Source organism: Mytilus californianus, unplaced genomic scaffold, assembly GCF_021869535.1.
Source record: "Mytilus californianus isolate M0D057914Y unplaced genomic scaffold, xbMytCali1.0.p SCAF_8, whole genome shotgun sequence".
Taxonomy (NCBI): domain Eukaryota; kingdom Metazoa; phylum Mollusca; class Bivalvia; order Mytilida; family Mytilidae; genus Mytilus; species Mytilus californianus.
Genome location: NW_026262734.1, coordinates 103433841 through 103452718, shown reverse-complemented (window position 1 = coordinate 103452718; position 18878 = coordinate 103433841). Strand labels below are relative to the sequence as shown.

General features: G+C 32.0%; 1 long non-coding RNA gene across 1 annotated transcript; it reads left to right on the top strand.

Moving 5' to 3' along the window:
- Positions 1 to 171: 171 nt before the first annotated feature.
- LOC127712668 (uncharacterized) lies at positions 172 to 11093 on the top strand. Its single transcript, XR_007987235.1, has 5 exons — positions 172 to 227; positions 4855 to 5342; positions 6178 to 6353; positions 9055 to 9142; positions 10589 to 11093. It is a non-coding gene; the product is annotated as an uncharacterized LOC127712668 (long non-coding RNA).
- The last annotated feature ends 7785 nt before the right edge of the window (positions 11094 to 18878 follow it).

Sequence of the window (18878 nt, the reverse complement as noted above, 5' to 3'; positions counted from 1 at the left end):
GTTTTGATCTTTATATTAATACAAACACGTGTGTATGTGTAAAGCACTATGTGCATATAAGATGTAGATGTTTACGTTAATGAAATCTAACTTACGTGGATTTTGATCATACCATATATGGTAATATCATACATAACTATGGAATACTTATACTGAATCGGTTATGAAACTTGTTTATTACTTATATCATGAGGATATTGCTTAACACCGGCAATTTGAATATTTATGTAAGTATTACATTTATAACCTTGCAGAACTAGGATTAATGACTAATAGATAATTTAAATTGTGGTTCAATGAACTATGTTATTTTTAAACGAAAACTGAATTTAACTTGCCCCTGCATTCGAATACATGATTTCCTTTTAATCATTTGAATAGTTTATTAAAGGATATTAATCATCGTAGTAGCAATAAAACTAAACTTACCAAATTCAATATAGAAATTAGACGAAGGGTGTGGTTATCAATGAAACAACTATCCACCAAATACCAAATGAAGGTTTTCGAAACTATTGGTTCGTATGGTCTTTAACAATTATCAAAATTTGTATCGTAAAAAAAGCTAAAAAAGGCTCCGACATGACATAATCTTTACCAATTCAAATGAGAAACCCAATTGGCAGATGTATGTACAAAACAATTAACGAATAAATAATATGATAGATAGCATTGAATTACAGGCTCCTGACTGGAACATACAGACAGACAAAATGTTCGTCTTTTAAACAAGTACCACCAGCCCTACATTACTTTTTGGTAATAAGATTAAGAATATTGCGAGAATTTGTATGTTCCTTTAAGGTCAAATAAATAAAAATTGCGGGAAATCGTATTCTTCTTTTTGATGTTTAATGGAAAACTACTGTTGCCTTAATTAATCAAGTGATTCATGACTAAATATTGTGTTTGAAATAAATACTTCCACTGAATCACGGTTATATGCATAGAATCAGGTAAACAAGATGTCAAAGCCTAATAAAACGCATTGAATAATGAAATAACAAAAACTTATGGATATGTATCCCAGTTGATACGATATTCCAGAGCTGCATTTCATTGATAAATAGTTGCTGCTTACAAGAAAGTTATAACACCAAGAGTTCCAAGTGGTAAAGATGAAATCATCCCTTTAAAAATTTTACGAGTTGGTTGACTTTTATGGAACATCGGTTTCACACATGACAGATATATTCCAATTGTCGTAGCCATAATCACGTCCTCCTTTTATCGAATATGACTTAACGTATTAGATTTATCACCGGGTTTGTCTTATATAAGCAACACGACGGGTGCCATATGTGGAGCAGGATATGCTTACCCTCCCGGAGCACCTGAGATCATCCCCGATTTTTGCGGCGATTGTTGTTATTCACATCAGTCTTTGGTTTTCTGTGTTGTGTTTTGTATACTGGATGTCTTTTGATATTATTAGTTTTTTGCCATGGAATTCTCAGTTTGTGTTCGACTAATGTGCAATGTGCCAAGAGAGGACACGTGAGGATTTAAAATGCCCAGTAAATAACAAAAGAATAGACATAGACATAACAGCTGGTTATCAATTCTTTGATACTTTATACTTGCATACACAAGTGTGGGCATTCAGTTGGTTTCACCCATCACACAACTTTGGAACACTTGAATGAAGGCAACGGAATTGCAGAAACACTCCAGAATCACAAGGCAAAATGGCAAAAATCCTGTCAAAACAAATTTTCAGATCTCAATATATCTCGTCCGGAAAAACGAAAACATACCTCTCAAGATGAAGATAAGTCACCTTTTGCAAGAAAAGACGTAGAAGAATAGTCATATAACATAATTTCTCATAGGTGTAAAAAGGTATCATTTTCCAAATTCAAACAGCTGTCCCTTTCACAATGGAAGGGGCATATGTAGCACCTGTGCAAGTTTATGGACTAAGATACACTTTAACTGACCGCTGCTAAATCCAGACCTTATAATTAAGGCGGTGATGGAATTGAAACGATTTTTGAGAAGAAAACAGTCCGGCATTAAGTGACGAAATTAGCCTTTGTTACCTTTAAACTCTAGTCAGACTAATGCTTACCGTATAAGTAAATCCTCAAAATAAACATTGGCAAATTAACATAGAACTTTGCAAAATTTAACAATAAACATATGCTATTATTGGATATATGTTTACCTTATAAGTAAATACTTCTAAATCGATCAACAATGTTGGTAAATACAAATGTGCTAATGAAAGAACGTAATAGGTGTCAACAGCTGGTATAAATTCTGGGACATCACACAGTCGTACAGAAAAATTTTATAAGATGCAAAAAAATAACAGGTAAATATAATTATGTTCTTTTCTCTTCTTTATTTTTTATCAATTTATATCGATAAAATTCATCTTTGTAGTTTTTGGTTTATCATAACTAAATTGTTAAGTTTTCTTCAGCCAAGGTTATAACGGCAGGTGCTAGACGAGTTAGGTTAATCTGGTTTCCTCAGGTGTCCTCTGTGTATTTTATGTTTTGACTTTGAAAACTACTGTTGCTTAAAGGCATCCTCTCAAATGTTTTATTATCTATTTAATAATTACTTAATTTTTCTTTCATTTGTTGTTATTTTCCTTTTTGTTCTTTGATTTTTTGTTTTTGTTTTTGTTGTTGTTTATTTTTGGTTTTCAACATTTTTTGTCTTTTATCTGCCAGGTAACGGTTATTCACAACTAAATGTTTCATATGGATAAATATAGATTCTACCACTGCATCGAGTGTGATACGATATTTATCCACTCGAGACAGTTAAATTTTCAAATTTAAAACACGAGGCTCGCCGAGCGTTTTAAATATTTAAAATTTAACTGTCGAGAGTGGATAAATATCGTATTACACGAGATTTGGTGGTGGAATCTGTTTCTCTAATGATTTTCAAAGAATATGCAGGCAAACGTATTCCTTCTTTTTGAATGATCTGCAAAAAGATGTGTTCTTTCTATGTGACGTTATCAGGCATGGTCGCCTTTTTTCATGCCGTCACAATAGGAAATTGAGAGGAAAGCAAGAAAATTCGACGTCATAATCGGATTTTAACCAATGAAGAACTGAGATCAAACGAACCGCACGTTGATTAAATTTTTTTTATACAATGGGTGCAGAAAGGGATAAATTGGCGAAGAATTAGAGAAAAACATATATCAAATCTTTTCATCTCATTAGCCGTACTTTCCACATATAGTTCTCTATTATTTTTGCTTGTTTCAGTTTTGTTAATAGTTAAGTTATCTGGTCTGTGCTTGTTTTATATTGTGTGTTTTACTTTGCGACTTTCGTCTAGTTAAACAGAGGGGTGTTCTGTGATAACCTTAAACTAGTTAAAACCCAGCTACAGTTCGCTTATGTACGAAGTTAGGCTGTCTGAATCAGTCAGTGTTTGTTATTGGTTGTGCGCGAGTGGTTTTTTTGGGGGGGTGCGAGGTTAAGTCCGTCGTGCAGTTCAAACTTTTTGGTAATACATGTTTTCCTTTGCGTGTATTATTGAATTTTTCAAATTGGAAAAAAACAAAACTTTTGTAATTATGAAATATAAACAATAATATCGTTATAAAAAAAGGTCTAAATGTATGTTTTTAAAGAAGTAACAGTGTAAAAACGGAAGACGTCTATAAAATTAAATACGCTGATTCTTAACAAAGACATTTTTCTTTACTTAAGGCTATACACTGGAAATTGCTTTTACAGTCTCTCATTTGATAATCATTATTTTTATTGAGATGTCGATGGACATCTAAAATGTACAATATTTGTTTCGCACTACGAACTTAATACATAATATCAAATAAGGTGACATGGTATAACTGTTTTTGGCCCAGTGAATATGACCACCCACAAACGTGTCCAATCCCCTCAACGTGTCCGTATGACGTCACTATACGCCCAAACATGTCTAGTTGGTGAAGGACTCTGAAAAGTTTCCTTTTCATAAACGCCTAATCATTGCCATATTTCAAAAATGTTCAAACGTGTCCACCTTTATGAAAAAGTGATTCGTTATCACAAATTATGTTGTTTGAAAATAAACCGATATCATTTCAGTGACTTTAAACCCGGTCTCAAAGTGCTCAAGTAAGAAATTCTCGAATAGATTATTAAAAACATTTCCATAAATGTGATTTGAAAAGGGTGCTGTTTTGTTGTAAAAAAGGGGACAGTGGGACAGAAACATATTAAAGGACCACGGTTCCACGATTTAAAACACAATGGGCACCGAATGTTAGATAAAAAGTGCGTGCGCTGCGTCATTTGAAAATTGTCAAGTCACAAAACTGTCTCAGATAGTTTTCATGCATTCGTTTTTACCCGTATTAGTCGAAAAATGAAAGAAGATACTTAGTTAAAGGAGGAAAATTCAAAATCGAGTATTCGTTAAATTGAACAGATGGTCAGAAGTCAAAAATGTGTGAATTCATGCTGCTTTCAAATGTTCAAACATTTGAAAATTTGGAACTTTACTATGATGTGACTTAAAAATCTCTGTAAATATTCATCGTGGTTTAAAGATATTACAGGTTGATTTATGCACATACTTAACTATAACTCTTCAAATTAAAATCACCTAATTTTCTAATACTTCATTTTGGTATGCCGAAAACTATGGAAAGGGCCCTCAGAGCACCCCCCCCCCTTTTCTCATTTCTATATTTTTCCTTTTAATTTGAAGAATGCGTATTTGATGTATTGTTTATTTTGTTCTTATCCTGAACACGCATGCGTTACTTTTACCGTTAAAGAAATAATTATCAACCGATTTATCTTTTTCGTTTAATTGATAAATGAAAACAACCTTTGATTTAACCATTTTAAATTATTGTCATTTTTTCAGTTTTTCCGTGAATACAAGCACCTTTTGGACAACTGTAAACAATACTAAGACTAATACCGCTAATGAAGATTATTTAGCTGAGTCAACACAGAAAGTTATTGGGATCATTATCTGTTTCTTTTCGGTTATTGGTGTAGCTGTTAGCATTACAGTGCTGAAAATAGTTCTTACAAAAATACACCATCTCAATTCATCGACTGTGTTCATTCCAGTATTAGCAATTGTTGGCTTTATTGTATCTGCATTTTTAATGCCTTTACATGCTGCAACAGCATTTGACAGGAGTTTTATCTTTGACGAAAACGTATGCATGTTTTATGGATTTACCTTTACCTCGATAGGATTGTTATACATTACCCTTTTAACCACAATGATAGTCCAATTATACAGAGTGATTGTGTCTGCTCATTCAATCGAAGTTGGATTAGACAAAAAGTCTTTTATTTTAGTATTAGGAGGATGCATGTTGCTTTGTGGAATTGCTTCAGGTAAGTGTGGTGTCTATTTAAACAAACAACAAATAGTGTTTTTCCGGGGAAATGAAAACAAAAGTTTGTTATGGAGGGGAGATAAAAATGATATAAATACCAGTCACAAATCATAAGTCAAGGAATGACAGATAACACAAAGGTAAATAATAAAACAATGAAAACAGAAAACAAATACAAATTGAACAATTGTGATGTCATAAACGAAAAAATGGTATCGTACAACAAAATTGTTTGCAAATTATAGAAAAAAAAAACAACAGAGAACAAAATCGTAAAAAATAACTCTTTCTGTTATATTTGGTTCATATATAAATATATCAACAACTAAAAAAAAATGTGACCGCACGAAAAAACAACGGCTATTTCGTATTCGAAGCTTTAAAACATTTATGAATTTAACATTCACCTGGTGTTGAGCAAACAACAGTCAGCCAGTTGTTAATTTAACTCCATAATATGCATGTACAGCAATAACCTTACAACTGAATCTTGAAATACTCTGGATATTAGATTCAAAAGCGTTTATTAGAACACCGTGGTTGGTTGAAAACATCCAAAAAAACCATTTTCAAACAATAGCTTGATGTTATTTTCAAATTGAAGTACGACCAGTGAAACTACCAATGGTCGTTTAGATTCTGAAACAGCGAATGTTAGTATGACATTGTTTAATTTAACATGTGACAAAAACGTTAACTTGTTTTGTAGCTTTTCCACTATTTGATATTTACTGTGAAAATTTCCTACTGTCCTCATGATTCTGCATCAGCGGATGTTAGTATGCCATTGTATAATTCAACATGTTCAAAAAACCGTTTACTTGTGTTTGTAGCTTTTCCGCTATTTGGAATAGCTGCGTATAAACCTTACCGAAGACCTTCGCTATGCCATATGAGATGGATACCTTGTAACCAAATTGATATAGTTTATTATATAAGTCTTCTGATACTATTCTATGTGATCCCAACCGTCTTGATTTCAGTCTCATACACTGTTATCTATTTCAAGGTTAGTACTTTGGTTGTTGTCGTTTGTGCTTTTACATTTTATGAAATACTGTGGATTCATTTAATTTCGTGGGTACCAATTTTTATGGATAAAGGAACAATTTTATTTTCGTGGATATTTGATTTCGTGTTTCTGCAAAAGTATGCAAACAAGCCTATAGAAAATGTGTATTTAGTTGAACCTTCTAATTTGTGGTTTACCTATCGCCATGAAATCAACGACAATTGGTACCCCACGTATAATAATGAATGCAGGGTACATTGAACCAGTCAATGTCAATTTTTAGCGGAAAGTTACAGAAATAGCATTTTTTCATATCATAGTCTTTGTATATCATATGAAGACTATGATATAGAAGGATATAATATTATATATCCTTAATATATCCTTATAAACTGAACGGTACTGGAAATTATGCTTCCAATTGTCACAAGTAAAAATCTAGCTATCCGAAAATGCAGTAAAATGTCATCAAAGCTACTAGGTATATAAGTCGGTACGCCTGACGTTCATTAAGTATACATAAATTTTATCAGTGGCTCTTGTATCAAAACAGATAGAATGCGATATCAAATATAGCTCAGTGTCAAGTAACATTTTCTATTTAGTTTTTCCCGGACATGATTGCCTGGAAATATAATTAGTAGAGTTATTGCACAATGTATTCAAAATTTGCCAAATTATTTGCCTTGGAGTTCGGTATTTTTTGTTATACTTTTTTACAGAACAATACATAAGGCAAACATGATACTCGATCTCAAATATATTGTTTTATATTTACATAGATAAGACAAGTTTGGTATCAGTAGAAGTGCACACATACAATTAGTGGGTGATTTTGAATATATTTAATTTTATATACTCTCCCTCTTAAAAAAAAAAACGTCATAAGACAACTCGTCCGTAAATTGAACTATACAACTATGAATCAAAACTTCGCAAAATTACTACCAGCTGCACAGAAACATAATAAAACCCAAGAACAGGAACAAATGTTAACTCAAACTACCATATCACATCTCCACATATAAAAAATAACATTGTCACATACAGAGCCACACCAATATATTCCACAATATACCATTTTGGTTTACAGTTAATTCATCCAGGTTGGATTTTCACGGATGTTTTATCTATGAAACATTAACTTCTGATTAATATTTGATACATTAACATGGTTTATTTGACCACGGATCAAAGATATGACGAATGATCATTAAATGATAAAATAATATGGTCAAATATTTTGGTGATGTCATCCACTGAAATAGCAAGATTTTTGTGAGAGGCTGGATCTTGTATGCTATATACTGACTATTGGGTGTTTATGGTATAAAACCCTTTATTCGAGCCCAGTCAGAAAAAAAATAGAAGAAAGTTGTACATATTTAAAACAAAATAGTTCCTACTCATAGCTGTAACTTTGTCAATAAGTAACACATTTGAGTAATTTTGGTATCAAATCAAAACTTTAGGATTTGGATCACTGTAAAAATTTTGTTGAAAATTTTCTTTGAATAATACAAAAATATAATAAAACTGAATAGAAGGGCATGTTTGCCCTGTTGCTCAGATCAGAAGTACCTGCATTTGTACTAATAAAACTTCCCTGAACCAATGCGCTCTTATAAGCAATTAAAGAAGTATGTTGAATGTTTCCGCACAAATCAGGATAAGGTATAGTTTTGACACGAAATGCCTGTCACTTTATTTGAACTTAAGACAAAAAGCTATGAACACTTAAAATCGAAGAATTTAACATAGAAAGCAAACGGGGCTATGAATTAGTTGTTTTATTCCTCATAGGAATGACTAGAGGTATTTGGCGAAGCGTACACTAACTATATGTCACAAATAGCGAATTTATTCCGTGTTTTACGTGGTTATGACTTAAAAATCTTTGCAGAAGTGATTTTTCGGATATAATAGTTTGTTAATTCGGACAAAGTTAAGAAATTTACAATTATTACCCTTGGAAATTATTTATCTTTTGATTGTATATTATAGGTAATTAGCTACATACACTGTTATAAACAATAATAATCCTAAGTTGTATGAACGATACATAATGCTAATAAAGCTTATTGCCGAAAAAAATACCAGTCGAAAGATGGTAAATTTTCCAACCATAAGGGAAGATAAATTGGGTCCAGAAACAAATAATTTTAGCATTTACTCATACAAAACACACACATATATATATATATGTTTGATAAAAGCGAATATTGATTCTTCTATCTACAAATAATATCATCTGGTTGTAAAATTGGTAACATTTAAAGGTATTGTTGCTTCCGTCAGATATTAATTTTCTTTGTGGGTATTCGGATCCCATCAGTTAATCATGTTTGATTAAAGACTCTAAAATATGTAGATAAAGTACGAACCATTCCGATTTGATTTTCAACCAATCAAAATCCATATGTTTTCTTTATTAAAGGTGTAGATATATAGTCATAATCTTTCGTGTTTGTTTGGTGTACTGTAGATTCATTTATTCATGTGGATTGAGTAAAATTTGCATTTTCGTGGATATTTGATTTTGTGGTTTAGCCAAATTCTGCATATAAGTCTATAGAAAGTTTTAAATTCGTTGAAACTACGAAATGCACAAAAAATGTTATTGCTTAAATAATAATGAATCCACAGTTGTGAGGATTGTATATTTCTAATTGATAATTAATTAATTCTACCATTTCAGACCAAGGATTCCTCTTCCAGATCTTTTACTTCAACAAGAAATAGACATCGTCAACTGTTTATGTTAAAGACTTTCATTATTATAACAGGTAATTTTAGTTTTACTGATAATTCAAAACTCGTTAGTAAAATAAAAAAAGTCTTCCATCCGATAATTTTCGCCGTCAAGATCGATTCATGGTCAACTTTATTTGTATGACATTCAAGTATTTTCCACATATTTGACTTAAGATCCAATGATGCGTTTTATGCCTTTTCTTTTATCTTAAGTATCCTGAGTACAGCAGGCATTTTCAGGAATTTTTCTTTTAAAGTAGAATTTCGCTATGTAAAAATGAATGTCAATAATTTATCTGCATAGTGAAGCTATGCTATCAATTGTTCTTATTGTTAGTAAATGTTAACTGAATCTTTTTGGAATTGACTGACTGTCAATAAAATGAGAGAGATAAAACTATTTTTTGGAATTGAAATATAGGTTTTCTTCGGGTTGCAAATATCTAATGCGTACTTCTAATAGAAGACGAAGTCCTCATTACAGTAGAATAATCAATAATAATAAGAAAACAATATAAAAATCAATGTAAAAGTCAATATAAAAGTAAATTGTTTTTTTTTTTACTTTCTTATTTAGAGAAATCCGTTCCTGTTCGGATTTGCTCTTGATTTTTCCTCAACAAGATGAATACTATTTTCTGAAATTTTCTAATCGATTTGACAATAAAAATAGAGTACAATTTCCCGCAATTGATTATATCTTATTACCGACAACAATCTTCAGGCAGGTTTTACTTATTTAAAGGACCAATAATTTGAATTTCTTCTGGTCGTTTGCATCAAAAAGAGTCTTAAATGCAACATATGATTTATAAGATAGGAAATAAAATTCAAAATGAGTTATAGGAAAACTCACCTGATTTATAATGCAGAATTTTGTTAACACTGATTAAAAAGACGTCACACATAAAACAACATTATGTTTACATAGAAAATTACATCATAAATAAAATGCCAATTAGCATAACCAACATCGGAGTAAATTCAGTATTGCTGGTTAGTTTATTGTTCGGGCCTGAATCAAAAAATGGCATTTTGTACAGACCATTGTATATCCTCTTTATATTTATATTACTGGTTATTGTGTAAGATTTTTGTAAATGTAATTATACAACCATTGACAACGTAAATACAAAAATTCTAAGTTATAAGAATCAAGAATATTTTTATTATTCAGTTTTTAAAATATATATATAAGTAAGACTGTACATGGTTAGCTACATAATTCGTCTTATGAGATAATTTAGATATTATCCATTCGCTTGATGTGTTGAGCTTTGATTCTGCCATTCGATAAAGGACTTACCGTATTGAATTTTTCTTGGAGTTCTGTATTTTTGTTATTTTCATTTATACATCTGGAGTGTGGAAATAGTTCACATATCAAGCAATTTAGATGAACTTTGTAGATTGTATATTGAGCAAATATCAACTATCTGTCCTTTTAGTAACAACAGATTGAATATTATCTATTTCAGGGGCCTTTATATTTACTTGGTTTCCGTATGTGGTATGTCTTATCATGGATTTAGCTGGAGTTGACTACCATTCATATTCTCATAACATCTATCTTTTCTGTTCGATGGTAGCAAAAGTTTCTCTCACTTGGATCCCGGCGATATTTATAATCCGTCACAGCTATTACAGAAATGACTTGGACATAATGGCTAATGAAATGATTGAAAAAGTTGAAAAGCTAACAATGTCATCAGGAGAGTACAATTTAGACAGTGTAGGCATGTCTGTTGAAGGAAAAGCTACGGGCGAAATTGAATTTGTAGTAGACGATAATGATAGGATTGATTCAATACCTTCGCATCTGGTTCTCCTATCTTATAACAGAATAACAGAGAGTGACATGTAAAGGATTATAAGTATGTCACGACTATTGGACAATCAAACTATTTTAAATTAACATAAATGATTAGTGTTGAAGCAATTAATTTGATACAAATTGTTGTTTCCGACTTTCGTTTTCAGTTTTGTCTTTTTTTCTCATTTGAGCACCAAGCGTGGATACAGTATCTTGAAAAGGGGAGGGGCCCTGTTGTGAACGTATACATACAATGCTAAATATACAATACTACAAATGAATATACAATAGTCATTTGAAATATGGAAAATTCGTTCTATAAATAGGACTACGTGTATTTTTAAATACTTGTTGCGGGAATTAACATGCAAAAGTGTAATAGAGTGCTTTTTACCTTTTCTAAAATTAAATGTTTACTTCCAGCTTCCAAATAGGTCCATTATCTTCTTAGTTTTATATTTCAATCTCCAAAAACAGATTCAACGTCTTGAAACTACACTTCGGCGGAAGATGACGTTAACAATGGGAAAGAAGAAGTACGGGAACATATGGTTCCCATATGATAGATTGTTCCTCATAGTTATCAAATTCGTATTGCCCTGAAATGATAGCTTCTATATAGGGAAACGTGGGGTTAAAATGTAAAACTTTCTTCCATTGATGTTTCTATACGGACACATGATTTCATGAAAGTCTACCCCATACCAATAAAGGCACAAACCTGTGAGAAAGACCGAGTTTGTTTTCATAGGAAGGCCGAGTGTCTGTTGTAAAAAAAAAACAATGGAACAAGCGTAGTACATATATCAAAAATTAGATATAAAACAATTGTATTTATAACTGCGATGTCGCTATCGAAAAATGAAGACAAGACTGTGGCTACAACAGGTGAAACATACTCGTGGTCATGTATGACTCCGATTTTCGATAACGGTCAACCAAATAAAGATGACGTTCGTTAAACTTTCGAAGGGTGTCTTCATCTTTACCATTTTGAACACTATGTTTAATAACTTTCTTGTAATGTGCTTACCCTTCCAGAACACATTGGATAACCCGGGGTTTTGATGGAGTTTGTGTTGCTTAGTCTTTAGTTTTATATGTTGTGTTCTGTAGACTATTGTTTGTCTTTTGGTCGTTTTTGTTGGTTTGTTTGCAATAGCATTGTCGGTTTGTTCTCGAATGATGAGTTTTAATATTCCTTTCGTATCTTCCGCCTATCTTTGTAGATTTTATGGAAAACATAATATGAAACACTTGCACTTGATTGATGTACTCGTATACAAATATATTCTATATGCAAACGCTGTAGGAGTGGTGTTACTGAGAAATGGAATCTTCTCAAAGGGAAAAACTATAATAATGTCTATTCGTAAAATTTATGTATTAACCGACCCTCATTGTCAAGTTGTAGATGTAATTCAAAAATATGAAGATGATTTGCATGCCATCCTTTATTTAAAGTTTGGTGCGATATGCGATCAACGCAGTTGTCAAGCTTTATTTTTTCCGTTAGAAAACTTCATCCCTTTAGCGAATTGCGTTGACATTTTTAACATGTTTTGATTAAACCGTTTTTGGTAGACAAAACGTGCGTCTGGCGTACAAAATTTTAATCCGTGTATCTATGGTGAGTTTATTCATGCATTCTTTTGTTTAAATTAAAATTTTGATTAATTCTTTAAAATTGTCTTCAACTACTTAAGATAGGAATAAGTATTACCAGTCTCAGGGGTTGAAATGTCATATTTTACTGTCATTTAAGTGCTTAAAACAAAACATACATCTTTAATATAAGAAATGCATGTTATTACAAGTGATGCTTGTTTAAGTTGTATATTTGTTTCATGTGAAAGGTCGAGTTGTCTCTCTTATCTAATTTCATCTAGCCTTTCAGTTAATATATAAATAGTCCAATCTTGTATGTTGCATTAACTACATTTAAAATTGTAGACCTTCTTTTCAAGTACATTTGAACGAGGTGTGCTCGACTCCTATCTTAATTGATAAGCATTGCCAAAGATTTGCTGTTCTCCTTAGGTACCGCGGCTTCTTCTATCAATTCAGACTGGCCACCATGATATTGCCAATGTCGCTGAAATTAGCGTGAAACACCAAAATACAAAAAAGCAAACGATATAAATGATATATTTTGTCCTTACTGCAACAATCTATGTTAATTACAGAAAACTTTAATTTTGAATCTAAGAATAAATTAAGTAGTTTATTTATCATTACAAAATCAAAAAAAGGGGTGGTGGTGTTAGATTAGTTTCTATGTTGTTAAAAGTGGGTAGGATAAAATATATCAGGTTGAACATGGACAAATTTGTACTACATTGTAATATTTCAGTTATAATGAATGATATGAGGACATGTTTCAGATATATTATAGATTGTTGACTAATGAGAAGTTGATTGATTATTATACCTCGAAAACTCAAGATTATGCATCAGCTCACGTAGCCACAAATTAACACATGATAGAAAAGGGTAGCATTATTCAACTAATATTAAAATCTCATAAATCAGTTGGGAACATACAAATCAAAAGAAAACTTAAAAGAAGTAGAACACATAAACTCAAAAAGGAGCAAGAATGGATACGTCGATAGAGTAAGTGTCTTCTGTTATGTATGCATCACCCGCCATGCAAATTCACACTCACTTTAAATGTCACAATCGGGATTAGGAAACAATCGGTAAAGATCTCAAATCAGACACAGGCATATAGTATCAACCTGACAGTGTTCGTAACACTCAAAGATAACAAAGAGTACACTAATGGGTTGGATAGATATCTTTACTATATTTTAGGCTCTAACTTGTCCAAATTCTTTATCAGTTGGTTATATATTTCATCAGATATAACAGACGATTTTTAACTTTGCATCAGAAACATATTACTATTGAAACAAGTAATTAAAATCATATACATGAATTTTTCCTCACGGGTGTCAAAAGGCATTTGTTTCCTAATTCAAGCAACAGGCCCCTACAGGAATAAAGGTATCATCGATATTTCTTGTGAAAATTGATACATTAATAATGGTTTGCGGTAATGGCTACAATTAATAGACACAGCTGGTGATCATTTCAGCGGACGAGCGTAAAGTTGTGGAATTTTCCTGTTTTGCCTTTTAGAGATAACGCGTTTATTTCTTTCGTTGCCATCAGTCTGATCAATAATAAAAAATGTTATATGAAGATATACTTTTGAGTACAAAACAACAAACTGTTACCACGTGACATTACTGGTATCTGTTAGCGTTCTTGTGATATGATATGGTTCCAACATGTCAGTTCTAACAAAATGCAAACAAACGTCAGGTAATGTATCTCCGTTTTTAAGAAATGTCATAATTTCATAAAAATTGAATTATAACTTACGAGTTTAATTTTTTAAAACTAATGGTACTACTTCTTTATGTACAGTAGATTTACATGTGTCTTTTGGTCCTTTTTCTTTTTCTTTTTTTTTTTTGTCATGGCATGGTCACTTTTGTTTTCCACTAATGAATTTGAATGTCCCTTTAATATCTCTCACGTCTCTTTAAAGACGGTTTTGCTTGGTTTGGTTTTAAACACTCAAATGCCCTATTTTCGACTCTTAAGTTGTGATGATTTGTTTTGTTTGTGTTTTGTATAATGGCTTTCCGAACCTTTTGGTTTTGATCGATTTTAATGAAGGAAATTGGCGACAATGTTTTTTTATTATCTTATATATTTTGCATTTGGACAGTAATGCATGTTTAGTTATGCGTGAAACTATTGAACTAAAGTCAATGCAAATACTAATAAAGTCAATATGCAAGGATCATACTATAATGAACATTTTTGGTAGCCTTATATATAGAATACTAGTAAGTTTATTCCAATGAGCGATATCCACTACATAGAAAACTAATCAACACGAACCAAACCAAAACCGAAAAATGGACAAGATTGTGGTAACGAAAATTGGGCCATTTCCGGTGTCATCTGTTAAACAGATAATGGTCAACCAATTCGTGATAGCGTCCGTGGAAGTTTCGAAGTGATAACTTCACCAATTTGAACCTTTGGAAGGAGCAACCTTCTATTACAATTGGGCAGCTGATGTCATCTCTTTTGTAGTAAAATTTATGTTTTACAGAATTCATTGCCAATTTCGAGATATGAGTCATGATATAAAGCAGACTCAACTGTAACTGTGGTATCGTTTGTTCCCTCCCTAAAACAAGATATTTGAATCTATTTCCAATTGACATCTATTTAATTTGGAGTTCATGCCATTTCCTCAGGGTTTTATTCCGGATTTGTGTATGATATATTTTCCTAATTTATTAAGGGTCTTCCTCTTCCCGTTAATAAAAAGTCTTTCTCATTTTAATATTCAATAAGGGTCTTCCTCTTTCCGTTTTAACTACATATGTCTAAGGTCTTGAAAGATTGTGTCTGGAAACCGAACTGTTGACGTACGGACATTTATACGGTAATCGAAATATATCATATGCCGAACTCGACGTCCTCGCAACAAATCTAAAGATTTATTTTTTGATATATGGATGATTTATGTCATCTTATTCAACTGCGCGTGCATTGTCACATTATACTGATTCTATTTATAGAAGAGTTGAGTTCCTTGCATTAAACATGTTAAAGCTGATATAGCAGGATTATGAAGAAGAACAACTTAAATCGATACTTGCTTAAGCTTTTTCGGTCACCATGACGAATTGCTAGACCAACCTATTGTATGTGTGTCCCAACTCACAAACGACATGTATTCTTCGATCTTGGCTACCAGAATAGTCGTTTCTGTACCTATTGTGTTTTTCCCCAATTGTGAATTCTGACTTTGTGTGGCTCCACTTTACGTTTCCCATTTCGACGTACACATCCGGCTATGCTCGGCTTGGAGTTCGTGCAATTTCCTTATTTTTGGTGAAGAGTTGTCTCATTAGCAATCATACCACATCTTCTTATTTTTATATTTATCATATTTCTATGGCTAAAAATAATTTAGCTGAAGAACTGAAATGAAACAAACATTATCAACAAAACAGTTCCACAAATGAACTATTACATTTTAAACAGAAAATTTATATTACCACGAATTTGTCGATATTAGGCTTAAACAAGCTAAATATAATGACAGAAAGTTTAGCATATTTCACAAATGTCTAAACATTAGACAAATCAAGAACTTTTCATTTTATTTTTCTTACTGCCACAATATCATAATGAATCTCAAATTGACACAGAAAAGACTAAATATCAATTGTTCTTGAGACCACTCAATGTTTAACCTCTTACGTTGACATATGACGCTTTTGTAACTATGTTTTGATGCATCAATTAGAAACAACAGTAGGTTGTATACCGGTGTGAGACAGCGTAACTGAGGATATTGTATGTGCTACAACAGGAACGAGACTGGGTGCGTCGACAGGATAAACGTCTTCTTCTACACACGCCAGCTTAAAATCATTAGAAACATTACAAATATTGAAAAGTCATCTAATAGTTCTATTCACTAGACATTCATATCTATGATGAGTTTATTTCCATTAGATAATTGTATCTAACCTTTTAATAGATTCGCATGTGTTTGGTTTAAATTTTGAGTGTTTTCCTATGCAGCTCGCAAAGAGAAGCAAAGAGAAGCATCGATCGTTCATGATAAATGCTGTATCATATTCTAACAGTCTTATAAATTTTGTAAAGATATGTATAGAGGCGGGTTGAGGCTTAAAACTTGTGTGATTTTTCTTTTTCTGACAGCTTTTGTTGTTTAAAGTAATAATCGTCGGACAAAGAGGCATAACTCATATCTATATTGGTAAAACACTGTATGTTTTAACACCATTTTAAAAGGTTAAAAAATGTATGGTAAAATCTCATCGAATAGCATTCCGCATAAAATATACATCCATATTATTCAAAATATATCAATCTGTTCCTTACCCATTTTGTGTATAAGGTACCAACAACAACAATAGTAGTGGAATGCCTGCACTCACTGCTACGTCAAGTTAATAAGTCGTTATGATATCTTTTGAGTGATTGATTTTTTTTCCATCTCTTGTCCGATTAATTTGTAATAAACATCTCAGTTGTTTTATTGAGACACTAATAAATTATAGATATTTTTATCTTATGAACTCTTCATTTGAAAGGTTCATTTTTTTTTATTTAATTAAAAGAGAGAAAAACAAACGTAAGACAAATTGTGAATGGTCTTTCTTTCTTTCTCCCATGCCAAGAAATTGACTCCGTTGAAATTCTGCAAACATCCCATAGAGCAAATTACATGGATGATTAGTATTGACCATTTGGTATATGGCCATGTTCTAAGCGACACGTACATGAAGGTCATAAATTAATTTGTTGAATGAAATCAAATCTTAAACTACTAATGGGTGCCGTAGGAGGTCGACCGGAGTTTTTAGCGAGGATTTCTTGGCATGATATTTTTTACAACACTACACAACCTCAGTTTATCAACATTGTTCATTTTAGCAGTTCCTTGTATTTATTAGGTCTTTCCACTTTTCCGTGGAAAGACCTATTGGTTTTCTTCTGATTATTATTTTTTTTTTTTCTTCCGCCTAATTTTTTTCCTTCGCTGTTTTTTTGTTTCGCAAGATGTCGCTTAGATATTTGGAATATGATATTGAACAGTTTATACGCTTATGAAACTGACACTGCTTAACCGAATACTTTCCCATATAAGAGTTATCTCCCCGATCATTGTTTTTCTTGTTATTTCTAAGGCTTCGCAACCGTATACATGGTATAAGAAACCGACAAATTTATTTTTCCAAATTGCTCGTTATATCCTCAGGATGTTCTGTTTTATTTTGACAGAAGCCGTATAGAGATTCCATATGAGAGTTATTTCCCCTTTTGTATTTGATATAAGTGAAATGTATTTTTAACTCGAAAACCATAAGTGATAGAGGCCTAGGGTCTTTTGATATGAGGTCCTTGGTCCAAAAAAATGAAAATGAGGTCAAGGTCAAAGGTCAGGGTCATGTTCAAAATTTAGATTTTGGCTTGTTATCTCTTATTTTTAGAAATCATATAAGATATCGACAAAATATTTTCACACAATTGTTAGTTGCGACATGTCGTAACACATAAATTTTAGTTGAAAGGGTACGTAGACATTTGATGCGAGTTTTCCCCCCATTTATATCTAATATTAGTCGTATGGTAATATAACTCATTAACAATATAAAGTAGAGGCCTAGAATCTTTTGATTTGAGGTCCTTGGTTTATGACCTTGAAATTGAGCTCAAGGTCATAGGTAAATTTAACGTTCTAGATTTTGACCTTTCCTTTTACCTCATATGTATACATGATAAAGCCAAGGGACTTTTTGCATTAGGTTGCAAGCAATGTGACCTTGAAAAAGTCAACCGGAAGTGACCTTTTGTAAACCGGAAGTAGCTTTTTTTTTTACTAAATTAATGTAAAAGTATATAGAACCATATATTTTTGGAATCAGTGTCAAGTAAACTATCAAACAATGCGGAAGTAACATCTTTCAAACCGGAAGTAAAAAATTATCTCCCTTATTTATATCTTTTTGTATAGAAACCATATATCTTTGGAATCAGCGTACAATAAGCTGTCATTTGACGCGGAAATTGACATTCAAAACAAAATTTAATATTTTCATATCAAAATAGATCCTTACTGGTGGAAAGACCTGCAATTGTTCTCTGAACAATTGGTTTTTAATTTTTTTTTTTTCTTCCGCCTAATTTTTTTCCTTCGCTGTTTTTTTGTTTCGCAAGATGTCGCTTAGATATTTGGAATATGATATCGAACAGTTTATACGCTTTTGAAACTGACACCGCTTAACCGAATACTTTCCCATATAAGAGTTATCTCCCCGATCACTGTTTTTCTTGTTATTTCTAAGGCTTCGCAACCGTAAAAGAAACCGACAAATTTATTTTTC